Raw genomic sequence first — 17,080 nt, 5'->3', positions numbered from 1 at the left:
CAGCTGCTGTTTGATGATTATCCTAAATTTTCTTCATCTGTAGAGACTGTAAACAATCTAGAGTAAATCTACAAGATATGTTGGAGGTTTAATATTTTCTTTATGTGTCAAACCTGCTTTGGATAAATATTTTTTTTGCATATTTCTGGAAGCTATGTATAAAGGAAAATTTTGCTCAAGTTTTCTGTTGGAAATTTTTGTTATTAAACAACCTTTTGTTAGAAAACAACCTTTGTTTTTCTTCTTTTCCTCTAATAGATTAGTTTGGAATTGCTTTTTTGCAATTTTTCATTTTACCAGAAATATAATGGAGTCTCTTAATCCTTTGGACTTTCCTAGTGACCACACATTCAGTTATTGATATATATCCACATGACTATAAGTTTTGACTATAGTTATAAGCTTACAGTTTTGTGTGACTCATTTACCTGTGTTATATTTTGCATTCTAATATTGCAGTATATCTAAGGGTAGTTCCTATTTCTTTATAGCTCTTGCTAAATTTTGTTCATGACTCTGCTTCACTCCCTTTAATTTTATCTCTACTGATGATACAGTAAATGACTCAGTCCACCACCAGCATTCTTCAAATTGAAGCCAAAGATAATTTACATGATTGACAATACTAGTACAATGATATTTTAAATGTTTTCTGTAAAGTGCTTGTAAAGAGATGCAGTAGAACAGTGTAAGCAAAGTGCAAAGGCAGATGTTTAAATGTATTTTATTAGAGATCCCATTTTAAATTACATATACTATGTATATCATTACTGTAACACAGGTGTGATCAAAAAAGAGCAGTTTGGAACAGTCATATGAGGCTGAAGAGAAAAATCACGGTGTCTCTTTAGGGATGAATTCACAGTTAATTTTCAGCAAGAAGCTGAGGAGTCTTCTGTAGGAATCCCCACTTCCATTTGCATCAAATTTGAAGAAACAAGCAATAATAACTTTCATTTCTGTGGACTTTTTCAAAGTGTTTTTATTGAATAATTTTCAATTTTTTAACAGGTGATGAGAAGAAGTGCTTATTAGGGTAGCACATATGTTAAATCAGTTTTGCCCAGGGGGATAAGTTCCTATAGTTCATTTTATAGTGGGAAGGAACACTGAAGAGACAAAGGGCCTATTTGATGTTGATATGAGGTTGACTTTCTAGAAGTAAGTAATCTGCAACCTAAAAAAAAAAAAAAAAAAAAAAAAGACATCATTTGGACTTACATTCTTTGTGTTTCAAAGAGTCCATAATCTAATTGCCAATCCCCTTTATGGAAATTTACCAAAGGACAGCTATTTTTGATATGTCACAGCATAAAATCTGCAGCAGCTATAGCCCATTTTTACTCATGATTTTCTGTTTTGAGTTTTCAGTAGCTGCTAAGGGCGTATTTCCTGTATCAGGGGAGATTCCAGAAGAGCAACTTGTAAGAAAAATAATTTTATGTCCACAGAGAGCTGTCCATTTTTAGAGCAGTCTTTCTTTTTTCTTTCTACTCACTGAGCTGAGAAGGCAAACATTTGTAAGACCACTAAATGCTGCTTTTCATGTAAATGGCTGATAGTTGCCACATCAGAATTATGGGATGCAAAGTTGGCAGAGAAGTTGTGACATCTCCATGCTTGCATATATTAAAAAATTCAACTGGAAATTTACCTTAGAATTTGGCTCTGACTTCAGTCTTGACCGTGCTTTGCACAGAAGACTGAAGTACAAGACCTTCAGAGATTCCTCCCAGCCTGGGTTATTCTAAGATTCTGAGTTTGCATGATTTCTATGGAATGAAACATCTTCTGACAAAATAATATCCAAAAATTCTCAAATTTCTCTTTCAAGTTTTCAGAATTGTTCTGTGCACAAACTTTGGGTGACAATACTTGTATAATGCATAATACTCAGTAAAAAAATAATCTTCTTGATTTGTGATTAATATGTCATGTCAGCATTACAGTACACTTAATTTTCAGAAACATTTTTTCCTACCTTATGACCAAGTTTAATATTTTATAATCTTGTAGACCAATAAAGGGAAGATAAAATTTCTGCTGATTTCTAAACCTTGTTTAGTTGGTTGTAAAGTGGCTTTATGATAAGGTTCTTTCAGATATAAGCTGTGCCAAGAAGGATTTACACAGTGTATCTAGAATACTTATGTATTCACAGAAAATATGCCCAATAGGAAAACAAATAGAGATAAGCCAAACTCATGTTTGAATGTGGGTAAATATTACCTAGCATGAATGATCTGCTTACCTTTGTGTCAGTGAAGACTTGCCTTAATATTCCCAGCAAGATGTATTCTATTGTATAGATACTGTTTATCTATACATGCATGCAATATTCTAGCTTTTGATAGTAGATGTAATATAGATGACTGGTTATCACAAAGATGACATTTTATCAGAGCATAGGAGTTAGAAATAGCTCTATTATACTGGAACATTGATTTCTTTTTAGCTGGAACTTCCCTATAAAACAATTATATTGCTAAATCCAAGATTAGGGTCACTGAGTGACAGCTTGAATTTTAAACAAAATTTTATATATTAAACCAATTTTTTTGTGTTTTCTTCAAAAAGTCCTTAAGTCTTTGTCCAAACAGCATTGAAATTCAAGACAAGCTGTTACTGACATCCTCTCAAAGTGAGCATGGATTCTATTTTTCTTGAGCCATATGACTAATTTTTCAATAGCTCAGATTACAGAGCCAGAAACTGTAGTCTATTTGCATACTATACACAGTGGCCACATATTTTTCTTCAATACAGTTAGAAATCGATGGATTACTCCATGGTGGATTTCAGTACAGCTCCCTCAAAATTTAGGTCAGAGTTTGAACTGGTGTCTGCTGAACTTTTCTTATGGAGAAGGAAGGTCTGTGAAAGCTGATGCATAGATTACTGCACATTTTTCTTGGCAGAGAAAGATCTGTCTTTTCCTACTCCAGAACAGCCACTTTGAAATTTACCATATTTTGATTTTAACCTTCTCTATCTGCATAGTACAAATTTTTTCAACAAAAATGCATGCTTTGAAAATACAACTCGCTTAATTGAGCAATCTTCAGTTTTTATTGTTGAAAGAATTTTTCAACTTAGTGTGTCAGTGCTTTCTACTAATCAGTTTTCAGAAAGGGCAAATTTTTTTGTTTGTTTTTTTTTCTTTTTAAACTAAGGTGCCATATTACAAAACATGACAGGTCCCAGAACCCAAAATTCTCAGGAATGGGAACTGTGACAAGGACTCTTCTAAATGTATTTTAGTAAATCATCCGATTAAAATTATTTTTTGCCTGTGTATTTCAGTGCAGCATCTTTCACAGGATCACTGAATCATAAAATAGTCTGAGTTCGAAGGGACTCAAAAGGATCATCAAGTCCAACTCCTGGCCCTGCACAGGACACCCCAAGAGTCACACCCTGTGCCTGACAAGATTGTCCAACACTTCTTGAGCTCTTTCAGATTGGTGCTGTGACCCTGGGGACCCTGTTCCAGTGCCCAGCCACCCTCTGAGGGAAGAACCTTATGCTGGTATCCAACCTAAACCTCTTCTGAAACAGCTTCATGCCATTCCCTTGAGCCATCACTAGTCTCCAAAGAGAAGAGATCAGTGTCTTTCAGGTGGAGTTGGAGTAGAACCTATTTTAGGAAGCAGCTAGAGTCTATTGTTTTTAAATCTTATTTGCTGAAATAGCTGAATTTATGAAATCTGCTGTAATTGCAATGGTTTTGTCCAGTTAGTGGAAGTCTGTAAAAAGTCTGACATTTTCTGTAGTATATTATTACTATTCATCATGCAGATCCTGTAAATTTGTTGTTACAGAACTGTTCTAGAATTCATTGATAATGCTAGTAAAAGCCCAGAAAAGAGGACTTAATCATGTATTTAAAGAAACCCCTCAAAAAATAATTCCATGGTCTGTAAAAGCAGCACAAAAGAAAAAAAAAAAAGAATAAATATCAACTAATTTGAAAGTTTTTCCATGAAAGTTGGCATCAAGTTTTGGGAGTGTCCAGTAATTCTGCTTAATATGTGGAGGATTGAGCTTAGAAAATTTGTATGATTTATCATTCCTAATGTTACAAAATTAGTGTTTTATCACATGCATAAATCCCACATGCCAATTTATTCTTGCAGTTTTGAACAACCTCCACAATCAGAAGGTGAAAATGTTTTTCATCAAATGGTGGCCAGTTTATTTTATGGGATTTTTTTCTTCAGTCATTTCCAGATAACACACAGAATAATATGTTATTAAAGTATGATGGTTGATGGTTGACTGAAGTATTTTTATGTATGCTTTTTATTTTTTGACTCATCCATAGGATTTTTTTCTGTTCTCCTCAGTGATGGCACACAATCAATGACAGGATTTTTAAGCAGTGTCATCTGATCAGTTAATATTACCCATTCCAGGCTAATCAGAAAGAAGAAGCAAGGTAAACTCTACTACCTCCACTTACTTTCTGCTATATGGAAAGATTTTATATATATATAGTATACTATAACCTTATTCAAAGGTTAACATAATCTGTTAGACCTCAAAGTGATTCAAATAAAAGTATTTCATAATACATACATATAGAAGAAAAATCAGATTGTAATTCTAGTTGTATTCTGAATACTTTATGATTCTTCACTGACTTCTGCTTTCATTGTCATTAGCTAATTTTCTGTTAATTCTTTAAGCACTAAGTACTTCACAGAAGACTTTATTGATGTCATTTCACCTATATTTACAGTGTTGTCCTCAGAGAAATGAAAATTACATAAGGATCTAAGTCTTACAGTAGATTAGACAGTTGTGTTACTGTTTCCTAAACTGAAATCCAGAAACAACTGAAAATTCAGTGGTAAGATTTTATCACACAACATGATATTAATACTGTAAGAGCAAGTATAACTGTTACAGTTTAAGATCTATGCTTTTTCTTTTTTCATCAAGTTAAAAAATCTTTGTGATAAAACTGTGTTACGTCTTTCACTTTCATTTTTTCTACCTTGCAATTTTCTTAAAAGCTGTGTACTATCTCTTAGAGGTAAATATAGATTGTCGTCCTTGAGGTACAGTTTAGCAAAGTCTGACTTAGATATGAATAAGGCACTTGACTGATTCAAAGAAAAATTAGACTCAGGAAATAATAGAAATTAGTTTAACTAGAGAAAAGTTCTTTGGAAGTAAAGATGTGATATTCACATTCTCTGGACAGAGAGACATAATTCTGTCTCTCAGGATTTCTTGGAGAAGTATGGAGAAATCTTAATCTATACTCCTTTGTTTTCCCCATGTGGAATGTGGTATAGAGATTGTTTACCTAGTAAAGTGATTACTTAATTAGATTTTAGTGAAAGTTGAGTTCAATGACCAATCAGATCCAGCTGTGTCTCAGACTCTCAGCAGAGTCACTAGTTTGAGTTAGGTAAGTAAAAAGTATATAGAATAGTATAATATCTCTTTAAATAGTATATTAATGTAATATAGTATTGTTTTAATAAAGCTATCCTTCAGCTTTCTGATCTGGAGCCAGACATCATCATTTCTTCCCTGAGCTGGGGTTCACCACATTTAACTGTATAAAGATCTTAAGAGAAAAGTGGTTATGTATGTAAGACTATACCGGTGACCAGACCAGGTAAGAAACAGCACGTTTTCAGTCCTACAACTCAGCCCCGCAAGGTTTCTAGAAAGTGATATCATTATTATAGACTGGCAAAAATGCATTAAATACTTTTCTCCAGGTTCAGGTAGTATGGATATTGCACTTTTGAGTCTGTTTTTCCTGGGAAGCTCTCCAGAAGAAAGGACAGGAGTTCACAGTGCACTCTGTCTTAAACTGTGAAAATAACAATGGAAGTATTTCCCTTATTATGTCCTTATAACAGATAACACATTATTCTCATTGAAGACTTACATGTTCACATAAAAATGTTCTTGCTATTTTTATTTAAGAAACTTATTCCATATTTGTATACTGATGGTCATAAACGGTATATTTTTTACTTCTATATATGAAATATTTTGATAAATTTGGACATAATATTGGATTTTTCAATTTTTTAATTTTGAAGCCTTATTTATTCGATAATGTAAAAATTGAAAGACAATATCTACTACTTTATTTTTATTTTAGAAAAATTCTGAAATGCCACTATGCTTCATTGTAGGCAATGCATAGAAATGCAATAAGTAGTACAATAGATGCTGGTAGAAAGAATAGGACAATAGACACAAGTTCCCAATAAGGAAGAAAGCAATCCTAACATGAAGGGAAAAAGGAAGAGGCAAAAAGCTCATGACTCAAATGGCTCATTTGCCATTAAATCAGGACCCAATAAAGGTGCGTTGCAAGGTGATCTGATTTTCAAAGGAAATCAAACTTTTCTGAAAATTTGGCTGCTTATGTCCAGTATTGACTTCCACTTGAAAAAAGATATTAAACATTTTGATCTTGATTTTTTTAAACCTAAAAATAAAGTGAAGCCAAAATACTAATTAATTTTAAGAGGTTGTTACTTGTAATCTCAGCAGTTAATCTCCATTCTTTCTTGGCTGCTAATTTGCATGTCTCAAGTCATAATGGCTGTGTAAATTAGTCGTATGTGGAAGAAGACTAAACTAGTATTTCAAGAGGTGCCATTGACAAAGGTGTCATTCTAGGGTTCATTTGAAAGTTACTCAGTCATATACTGGTTTTTATATAAATTGTTGAAAAGGGCTTGTGTCCTTTTTCAAATATCTGTGAATGCAAAGCATTAAAATGAGAAAGTACATAAAAGAAAATATTTTGAAAATTCTAATTTCAAGTCTAGAAATATATAAAAAGACACTATAACAAACCACAAGTCTTTGAGATTAATATTACTAATACATACTAAGAAAGATGGAAAACTATGTGCCTTGATGCAGTTTGGAATGGCAAATGCTGTAATGCCACAATAGTTATTTGGATCACCGTGTTTGCCATCAAGGTCCCTTAATGGTATTTGGAAGTACATCTTTGTCATAATCTTACATGCCAATGAGATTTTTAAAATCCTAAACTTAATTTAGTTTGAAGATAAAGACACTGTAGTGTATAAAAGGAGTGGCCAATGTAAAATAAGAGAAGCACAATTTGAGGGAAACAGAGTAAGAAATTAATGAGAAATTGAAGTCAGTAGCTCTGTGGATTTCTTAATAACCAATTTTATATGGACACATTTCATATTCCTTGTTAATTTTCTGAATTTTTTTTGTTCTAATTCCTGTTTAAATAATAATTGTCAATATAACTGCACATTAAAATTATATATTTTTAATACCCTGATTTATACTAAGATACTTAAGAGTAGGCTATCCAGTATAATTACAAAAATTTGATGTTTCTCTCCTTTATATAAAGTTTTTCCTGATCAAATGACAATTTTTATTAGTCATCTCACAGTCATGTTCTCCTTTGTACTAATACTCTGAAATACCAATAAATCCTCAGGTTTCAGTTCCAGTTATCACAAATGCTAGAATAAAAAAAATGTGAAGGACACAACATTTGAAAAATATATTTAATTGTTTTGGCTGCTTCTTAAATAAACTTGGAAATGTTTTAGCCTTGCATTAGCAAAATGGACTACTAAAATTGGTTAATTGTTTGTAAGACTTTACATATTTGACATTGATAATATGTGTGTCACGTCTACATTAGATTCATTAGTCTACTAATTATATTATCTAAACTATAAACATCTCTCAATCCCTCTCTAATGAACATAACAGCGTTTGGAATTCTTAGTGCTCTTATTGCAGCAGTTTCAAGACCTAGACTAAGTTTCTTCAGTTTTCCTCTGTAGCTTAAGACTCTTGATTTGAAGAATTTTCAGCATTCAAAAGCAAGTTAATTCACGCACATGTAATAGTGTTTAATAGAGAGCCTGGATTTTGAAAAATATTGAAGATAATTTTCTTTCTTCAACAGTCAACATAGAGAATGGGATGAAAAGTTAGTAGAGAGGATCTGTTTCAAACATACAGTTCAACTTTGCTATTTCATAAATTCCATGTGCTATATTACTTGCTAATCAAATTATGGTCTGTTCCATATTTAATAGTGCAGTGGATTTAATTAATTTTAATTTTAAAAAATATTTTTAAAAAATAAATACAAAAATAGGTCACATCAATAAATCTCAGTCATGAATACAGAATAATAACATAAATATCTGTATATAGCTTGATGACTGTATGGAGATTATATTCCCATATAAATCAAATTGCTGTGACTAACTTGTTTTGGTTTTTTTTATTTGTTTTCTACAAATCAATTTCTTCCTCTTCTCTAGAGAAGTGATAAAACTTAGTGGAAATTCTAAGGCAGCTTAAACCTTTTAAAAATATATAATCAGAGGAGTTTTTCCTAAAAATTAATCATAAGTTATAAGAAGTATAATTTCCTACAATATTTCTTTGTGTCATATGAATTATTGTCACAATGGCTCCTCAATCCACAGCTATTTGAGGGTTTGGCCTGGAAATTCACACACCCTTTATTAAATCTTCATGCACAAATATCATATAGTGAGCACTGAAATTTTCAGCCTTATCATGTAAAGTCCTTTTTAAATATCTACATAGGTGGGATTAGCTGAGGCTCTACCTCCAAGCTGTTTTCACTGAACAATTTCACGTGTGACTTTTTTGGAAGAGCAATACAGAATCTATAGCAATTGCATCCCTTTGATAGTAACACATAACCAGTGAAATGCTTTCAATTTTTTCCATTAGAGGATAGAGAAATTATTTGATAGACCATGTTCATTTACAAAGAATTCACAAAACCTTCTTTCTAAGAACACAGCATGAATCAAATAGCTGTAGACAATTTGTCTTCTCACACTTCTCAGCATTTTCCCAGGATTCCTCTTCTCAGAGGCATTTCCAGTCTTTCTTTGGGGTCATATTACCTTTTTGTCTCTATGTCATTTTGATTGTTTCTCTGACTTTGTATTTTCCTAGGTGATCTGCACACAGATATATGCTCACATTCACTGTTTAGTGCCATACTCTTCAATGTCTAAGCAACCTTGTAGTTCAGTGAAATAATGATTTTTTAATGTTTCTTGTTCAAAACAGAAGTAGTAACAGCTTGCTGAATCTCTCCTGAATAAAGAGTGACTGTCAGCTTTATCGTACTAATTCTCTTTCCCAAATAAAGCCTTATGTGTTGTCTGAGGGTGAACTGTTTTTATAGTTATTTTAAAAACTGTTGAGATGATAAAATACTTTTCACATAGAATTCCCAGCCAAAATGAAAAATGTACCCAAAGGTCGAAAGAAGTACAATGCTTACGTCATTTTCTTCCCCGCTGATGAGCAGTGTGAAGAACTTTAACCCATAGTCAATGGCTATGTCAGCTTTTGAAGGAGTTTTATTCATGTTCCTCATAATCATTTTTTTTGTTCCCTGGGCTGACAGGAAGCATCTACCAGAAAGGGATCACTAATAATGCATTGAATTTGCCAAGAGTTCCCAAAAGTCTGTTTAGAATGTCACAGTAAGAAAGACAATGGGGGGAACATGACAAAGTACCTTCTGTTTACAGAGATCATAACTTGTAATATACAGGTTCAACACTGAGATGGACCATAGTCAGCCTCAAGGATTTCTGCTGCTTTAATTTTGAATGATCCAAATGCTTGAGACTAACAAAAAGTTGTTGTTTTACCCTGAAATAGTCATACAAATTGCTACTTACTCTCTTAGCAAGCCTTGTCTACAGAAGCAAAGTTCAAAAAAGTCAAGATCTCTTAAGTGAGCAGATAAAAAAGGGCAGAATAATTTTTTTTGCCCATTTTTTGTGTCCTACTTAAATTTCAGACACAATACAATAAAGACCAGTGATTTACAAGATGTTTTCTTCTGGAGAATATGAGTCAAAGAGAAAGAAAACAAAGTCAATTAGCAGAAAAAAAATGAAGGACAGTATTTGTATAATTTGTGAGTCACTATGCTGTACCACCCATTGTGAAAACTCTATCATATACCATACAACTAACAATATTCTCTGTCTAGCCACCGAGATAAGTGGGCGTAACAGGCAGATCACTTTATTATAACAGGTCTCTTAAGACTAGACTGGTTGCAGAAAAAATTATGGAGAATGTTGAGGATGACATCAAAATATAGATGCTATATATGCTAGTATTTCTCCAAGACTTACTCAGGCTGAATCTCACATATCTCTTAGTACAGGGGACCCCAGAGGCAGTCATAGAAGAGGATTAAGCAGGCTGTCAGAATTTTTCAGATTACACACAGATAGATCATGGCAGTTAATTTTGCCCTATTTTCAGGTCATTTGTGTAATTTTCAGTCTGCCAAAAGTATGCATAAACTGGCTTTCAGGGCCATTATTCACACCCTTGCTGATCAAGAAAGGAGCCACATTTTATTATCACACCATATACAGACTCACTCTTTAACAGACTAGTTTTGGTGCATATACAGCAGACCATTCCTGCTTGCTCACTAAACCAGTTCTGACTCTTCCTGATTCTTCATACTATATCTGAAAGTATTATACTCATAGACTGAACATCACTTCGTGTGCTGAGAAATAAACAAGCGGAACAACTGCTGGAGCAGTACACAGATTTATTGAGTCATAACCCAGAACAGTCCCTTCCTTCTGTACACACTGAAGCCTTTCTTCCTCAGTTTGTGATACGCAAAATCTGCAAAAACATGAATTTGGAGGTTTTACATATCTCTGAAGGAAATTGAAGGCCTTGAAGATATTTTACTGATTATATAATATAGAAAGCTCTTTCCTTAGGTAGGTGTAACTTCTTGCCTTGGTATCTTACTCTCAATTAGCAGATATGGCAATTTGTGAATGATATTTTAAAAACTCTTACAATCATTTTGTCCCATGATTATTTCACAAGAGTATCAATTTTGGATGAAGGTCTGACAGAATTCTGCATGCCTCACACTTCTTTTGTTTTTTAAATTATTCTTCATAATGCTCAGTCTTAAATTGTAATGTAGTTTACTCAGCACTTCTTGAAACTGCTATATTTCACACTAGTATCTGTGCATAGTAGGTGAACTGATTCCTGCTAGGTTTTTTTCATCAGTACTACCTTTCCCTGCTTTGCAAAATTATAAATTCCTTAGATGCTAAAATAATAGCTATAGGGTTCTGCTGCTAAAATATTATTATTGTTTTTAATCTATATTGAATTATGATGTAGATAAATTAATCTGCATTCTGATCTTGTTTGTATGAGTTCATATGCTCATGCCCTTTAGAAAGAGGACATTGTGCACACTTTCAAATGTGTGACGTGTGTGAGAAGGCACAGAAGCCAAGCAACAATGAGGTAAAATGAAGAGAATAGACTTCTTAGCATTGCAAGTACCATCTGTTCTGTAGAAACGCATCCTCTGTGTTGGCATTGCCACAGTGGTATGACATGTGTTATTACTTTTAATCATACTTTGTGCTGAAGAAAAGTCTGGTTACATGACAGATTCAGAGGTTGCAGACTCCCTCAGAGTTAGTGCCTGGAAATCCAAGCCTGCTTAAAGTGTTCAATATTTTTGTTTCTGAAATATAATGACGTATGTAAAATTATTCAACTGGGGACCAAGATACTAGGACAAGTATTAATATGAGATGAAGAAAGACAGCATTTACACGAACAAGATGACATTTTCAAAATATTCTGGAAAACTGTATGCTAAGGAATTTGTCATCATTTTCCTAGGGTAACATTGTGGACTATTACAGGATAATACTAGACACAAAAAATGATGGAAGGATTTCTGTCCTGACTCAGACATTTTTCCCAATTTACTAATTAGAACAATGCTTTGTTTATCAAAACAAGGAAACAGTTCAAAGCCACTATGTAAACTAGTCCTTACTGAGACATCTGTTGTGAGGTCCTCGCATATGTAAGGAGGAAAAACTTGCAGACCTAAACAATGGTTTTTTATGCATCATAATAACTTTGTTTATATAATTCACAAAACCACACATCTAATTCTTGTCTATTCTTAGCCACTGTCGGCTAATGTAGATGCAAGATGTTGTCCTTATGCATTAAATAGAGACACAATACTAATATGGATTGTCTTTTTTCAGTTGCTGAAGTATTAATAACCACCAGTCCTGGAATCACACATTCTAGTTCTGTTTGCACTGACAACCAAATGATGTCATATTTCTCTCTTGATTAGACCTCAATTTTATGTCATCAGTGACAATGACCTTTCAAGCACAGACATGCGGAGATATCTAACTTGAGCCTATGTGTTGTCAGGAGACTGTTACTAATATCTGGATCCCAAGATTTTCTGAAATGAGAAACAGCCTTTTGGTCTTGTGTTATATTCAGACAGCATGGCATCCAACTCATGTTATACAGTTATGATGCCCAAAACTACAGAAGCTTGGCAATTCACTTAGGAGCTCAAGTACTTTTTGAATGAAAATTAAACATCGGAGAACTGTTTCATTAGATAAACTATTTCAATCAGTGCTGTTTTGAATATATTCCCAAAATATCTTTTCCACTACTATTTTTCCACATAATGTTTGTTTGGTAAAATATTTCATTTAAAATGTTTATTTTTTTAACATTCTAATTTGACTTGTCAAATTCTTCTCAGTAGATGCCCATTCTGTAATTTTTTTAATTCTTCAGTATCCATTAGTATTCTATACCATGTAGAATTAATCATAACATAAAATGTTATTTTTATAATATTGATTGAATGTGATTAATTAAAGAAAAATAGATTATGTAAGTCTTTATAATAATTTTTACCTGTTACTAGAATAAGCTAATAAAATTGTACTCAGAATATATGCTTTCAGAGACTTCATGAATCACCTGTGAAAGGACATTGCTGATTAGCATTTGCATTTAGGGTCTTGTCTTGCACATTATTAAATTTGAAAAAAATGGCTTTGTAAAATATTCATGTATTGTCTTCTAGCTGAGCCTTCAAAGCAGTGGCTATGTTGTAGCTTGCATATTAGAGCAGATGTAAATGAACTCCTACCATTAAAAAAGCTACATAAAATGTGCAAATCAAAACACATTCCTCACAATTTTTAAATATAACTGCAAATAAAACATTAAACAATAAACACACATTTCTTAGGAAAAAAACAACATCCTGCATTCTTTTAATTCTGCTTTGGTAATTCCCTTTGAAATCCCTATAATTTTTACCCTGAAGAAAATAAGAAGTGATAATACACTATTATTTATATGATTAGTCCAATCATTTTAGTCTTGAGACATAAGAGGGAAGAACTAAATTGTCCTGATATACTGATTTCTTACACTTAGCTTTCTCCAAGACAAACAACTAATACAGCAATTTACATATCTATTAATATGTTATACAGGATGTTATGTGACAATTTTGAGAAAAAACATGGGCCAAGTACTTCAATATATCTTTAACTCCAAACTGAACAGAAAATGTGAAGTTCAACTTATGACAAGCTTTTCTAAACACAGAGATATTCAACTGGTTCAGGATCCCTCCCATTTTGCTGTCTGGCTCTCAAATAAGCTGAAAATTTCTGGAAAATATGTTAAATTTTTCTAGCTACAGACATAGTGAACATTTCCGGAAATTTTTGATGGTGGTAAAATCACTGAACTTCAATCAGTGATGTATTTTGTGTTTGAGTAAGTTGTCTTTTGACTAGTTGTAGAAATCCATGCTTTTTGAGATTACAGAACCAGGTTCTAGAATTCCTTCTTCCTTAGGTACAATTTATGTATTGCTTAACTCTAAAGAGTGACATTTGTTCTTTGTGTGGCAAAAAAAATAATCTCTCTTAAAACTAACAGTCTTCCCAGTTTATTCTCCCATAATCTACTGATTAAGATACAAAGCCCAGGAAATTCTGATGAATAATTACTGAAAAAAAGACTACCAGGTTTTAATTCTTACTTGAAATAAATGGCTGCTGATGGCAGTGTTAGAATCTGCAGATACTTGCACTGGGAAATAGGACCTCTCATTCCTCATGGTGGCTTAATATTTTGTCAGAAAGCAAGCACTCAGTTAAACAATCCATACCTCTACATTTTCACCTGGTCCTTTAGCTGAACAGTTTGCACAGAGTGCAATATCAGGTGCCCAGCTTGACCTGCAGCCTTCTCTGAAATCAGCCTCCCCATTATGGCCAGACTTTGATGCAGTCCTCACAGGCTTTCCCGAAATGCATGTATTGCAATTACTCAGTCCAGAGGCTGCACATATCCCTGTGCTGTGTTTCCTCCAGCAGTGCTTGAAAATGTGCTATTATTGAAAGAGTTAAAAAAATCCCCTTGGAAAAGCTAATTATTGCATGCAGATACTTCTTTGTGTGATCAAGGAGGGGACAATTTAATAGGCTCTGTAATACAACCAAGAACAAAATTGCTTTAAAGGAAGTCTCTTGTTGAGTGACAACTCTGTTGCCTGAGCCAATTAGGTCCCAATAAAGAGTGTTGAATTGGCTCCTGCTTTCTCATTAATTATGTTCTGTCACAGACATGGGGCTTGATTTAGCAATTTTGTATTACATTAAGATACTGAAAGGAATGGAACAAATGGCTCACTCTGATAATAGGCATTCTATACACGGTGTGACATTTACTATCCAGCTGTCCATAAGGCAGCCTAGCACTTCAGTTCAGGGGTTTATTTGTCATTGCTTCAAAGGGACACTCAGCTTTTCACAAAAAAGAAACAGAGAGGCTAATAGATAGGACAAAATGTACTGCTGATATGCTTTATTAGAGATAGGATGCTAGGGTTTTGCTAACAAGCTCATCCGTTGGGACTAAGCCGAGTTTGCTGTCAATCATCCTACACACAAAAGCACACTAGTTAACAAGGAGAAATGAATTACAGACACTTATTCCTGCCTGTGGGATCACAAATACACCAATCTGTGAAAGAGGCACAAACTCAGAAGACAAACTACATATTTGTCAATAACCTCCTAGAAAGAACCCTAGTAATTCTTTGAAGACCTTTGATTTAGCTTCCCTCTAAAATACATGTATAGGAAATGTTTTAGTTACCATGACATTTTCCTTTGTTACTTGTACAATTTTTCATCACATTAAAAACAGAAAACTGAGGAGGTCTGCAAATGTTGTGCTAGGTATATACACTGCTTTTTGTACCAAGCCACAGGGGGCAGCTACTGTTGTAATATTCATTAATAGCAACAGAAAATTAAATCTCAAAAACTTTAGTTTCAGGCTATCTTGAATCAATGTGTAGAGCATAATCTAAATCCCAATTTATGTCTTATATAATAATTAAAATAGCAGGATTTTTTTTTAGGCTGCACTTATTTTTTCACCCTCCATTATGTATTTTCAAGCAGAGTTTTGATCCATTGTTTGCATTACACTTGCAAGTTCAGATTCGATGTGCAATTCAATAAGCACACTGCTTTAAAAAAGCTTTATGTATACAAGTAAATATTATTAATGCATATATTTACATGCATGTATGAATTTAGACATGATTGTTTGACCCTGATTACATCTTGCCAAATCATTGCCATTTATTATGTAACATATCCAGTATGACTGACTTCATCAAGAAATGAAAATCCTTAGGAAACTGGGAATTTCTTTTGCATAATATTCATTTCATTTGAAAAAATATCCAAGAAAAATAACCTCTAGATGTGAAAGTGCAAAGAGGAAAATAAACAAATGTGTGTTGCTGAGAAAAGAAAAACAAGGTTTATTTTCCAGACAGAAATATGTAGTCAAAAACTTTACTGAAGTGTGTATAATCCCTTCCCTCACAGTCATATCTAAAGTTAAATAATTATTTTCTCAGTTTTCCATGTCTAGAGGATTCTCTGTAATAATAATTCTTGTTTTAGGTGTATGGAATAGTGTCTTTAAGACTTTACTACTAGAAAAAATAGTATCTATTTGAGAATATCTTATCTGAGAATATGTTATTTTACCCTATAGATAGAAATCCTGCAGTTAAGTCCTTCATCGCCTCTTCCATCAGGGTTTAGTGCTCTTTCACCGAGATTAAAAAATGCTCCTTTAAACTTCCTTCTTCTCTTGTTCTTGCTAATGCTGCAGGTCAGGAGTATGAAGGGGTCACCCTCTAAGCAGCTGCCAGAAACAGAACTAAGATGTTCTTGAATAATTTAGGAAAGACTTCTCCCTGTGGCACACTCAGGCCTGAGTTTGTGCATGTGAGCAGGATCGTTGGCAACATTGACAGAGGAACATAGCTCTTCCACCTGAAAAACCTGGATAACAGATTTGGGACCCCTCATGTAGTTAATGAAAAAACCCACTCCAAATCCTTAACAGAAATTAATGTACTAGATACAGGAAAGGAGCTCTGTAGATTCTAGGCAAGGCAATACATGCTTAGTGAGTTAGGCCAAATGATCTCTGGTGAGTTATAGAAAAAGCTAATTAACATTTCTTCCCAAGTGTAACTTTCTTCCTGAATGGCTAAGATTCTGAGTCTCTGCACAGCATCCCCCCAACGAATATCTTCCAAAGAACTCCCAATTTATAGTTTTATTGTTTGCTGCTTCTTTATAGCCCTTCAACATAATCAGAGAAGTCAATATTTGCAATGAATAAATACAGTCTAAAGAAAAATTCCTAATCAAGTTGCCTAACTATTTCTGATCCATAAAGGTCAGTCTGAACCTAATTATTTTTTCTCATCATTGTTATACTTCAGTTTTGCTTACCTATCTGCTATAAGTAAGTATTCTGTTATTTCTGTGATGATTTTACAAACTTAGAAGGAAAGCAATCATGCTACAAAATATATTTCAGTATTTCTGTTATCAGCCATTCCATCCTCATCTCCTGTTGTGTAGGTGGTGAGAATCATCTATCCTCATTATCTTGTCAGGACTCATACTTGCCTAATTTCAAAATGGCTTCATCTTTTCTAGGTTATAGATATTTGAAATTTTCCACTAATTATTTTTATTGCTGCAACTCTTTTTTATTTCCTTCTCTAAGCAAAAATGAAGCATTAGAAATTTTTAACTTGGATAAGAAACATATCCAGTCA

At 33.4% G+C, this 17,080-nt stretch overlaps 1 long non-coding RNA gene across 1 annotated transcript in view; it reads right to left on the bottom strand.

Annotated features, from left to right (window-relative positions):
- Positions 1-708: 708 nt before the first annotated feature.
- LOC144246479 (uncharacterized) overlaps positions 709-17,080 on the bottom strand; it is a 100,149-nt gene continuing 83,777 nt past the window's right edge. Inside the window, exon 3 of the long non-coding RNA XR_013340156.1 lies at positions 709-1,177. This is a non-coding gene — a long non-coding RNA (uncharacterized LOC144246479). The remainder of the gene's footprint in view (positions 1,178-17,080) is intronic.

This window comes from Lonchura striata, chromosome 6, assembly GCF_046129695.1.
Source record: "Lonchura striata isolate bLonStr1 chromosome 6, bLonStr1.mat, whole genome shotgun sequence".
Lineage (NCBI taxonomy): Eukaryota > Metazoa > Chordata > Aves > Passeriformes > Estrildidae > Lonchura > Lonchura striata.
This window is presented reverse-complemented; position numbering and strand designations above follow the sequence as displayed.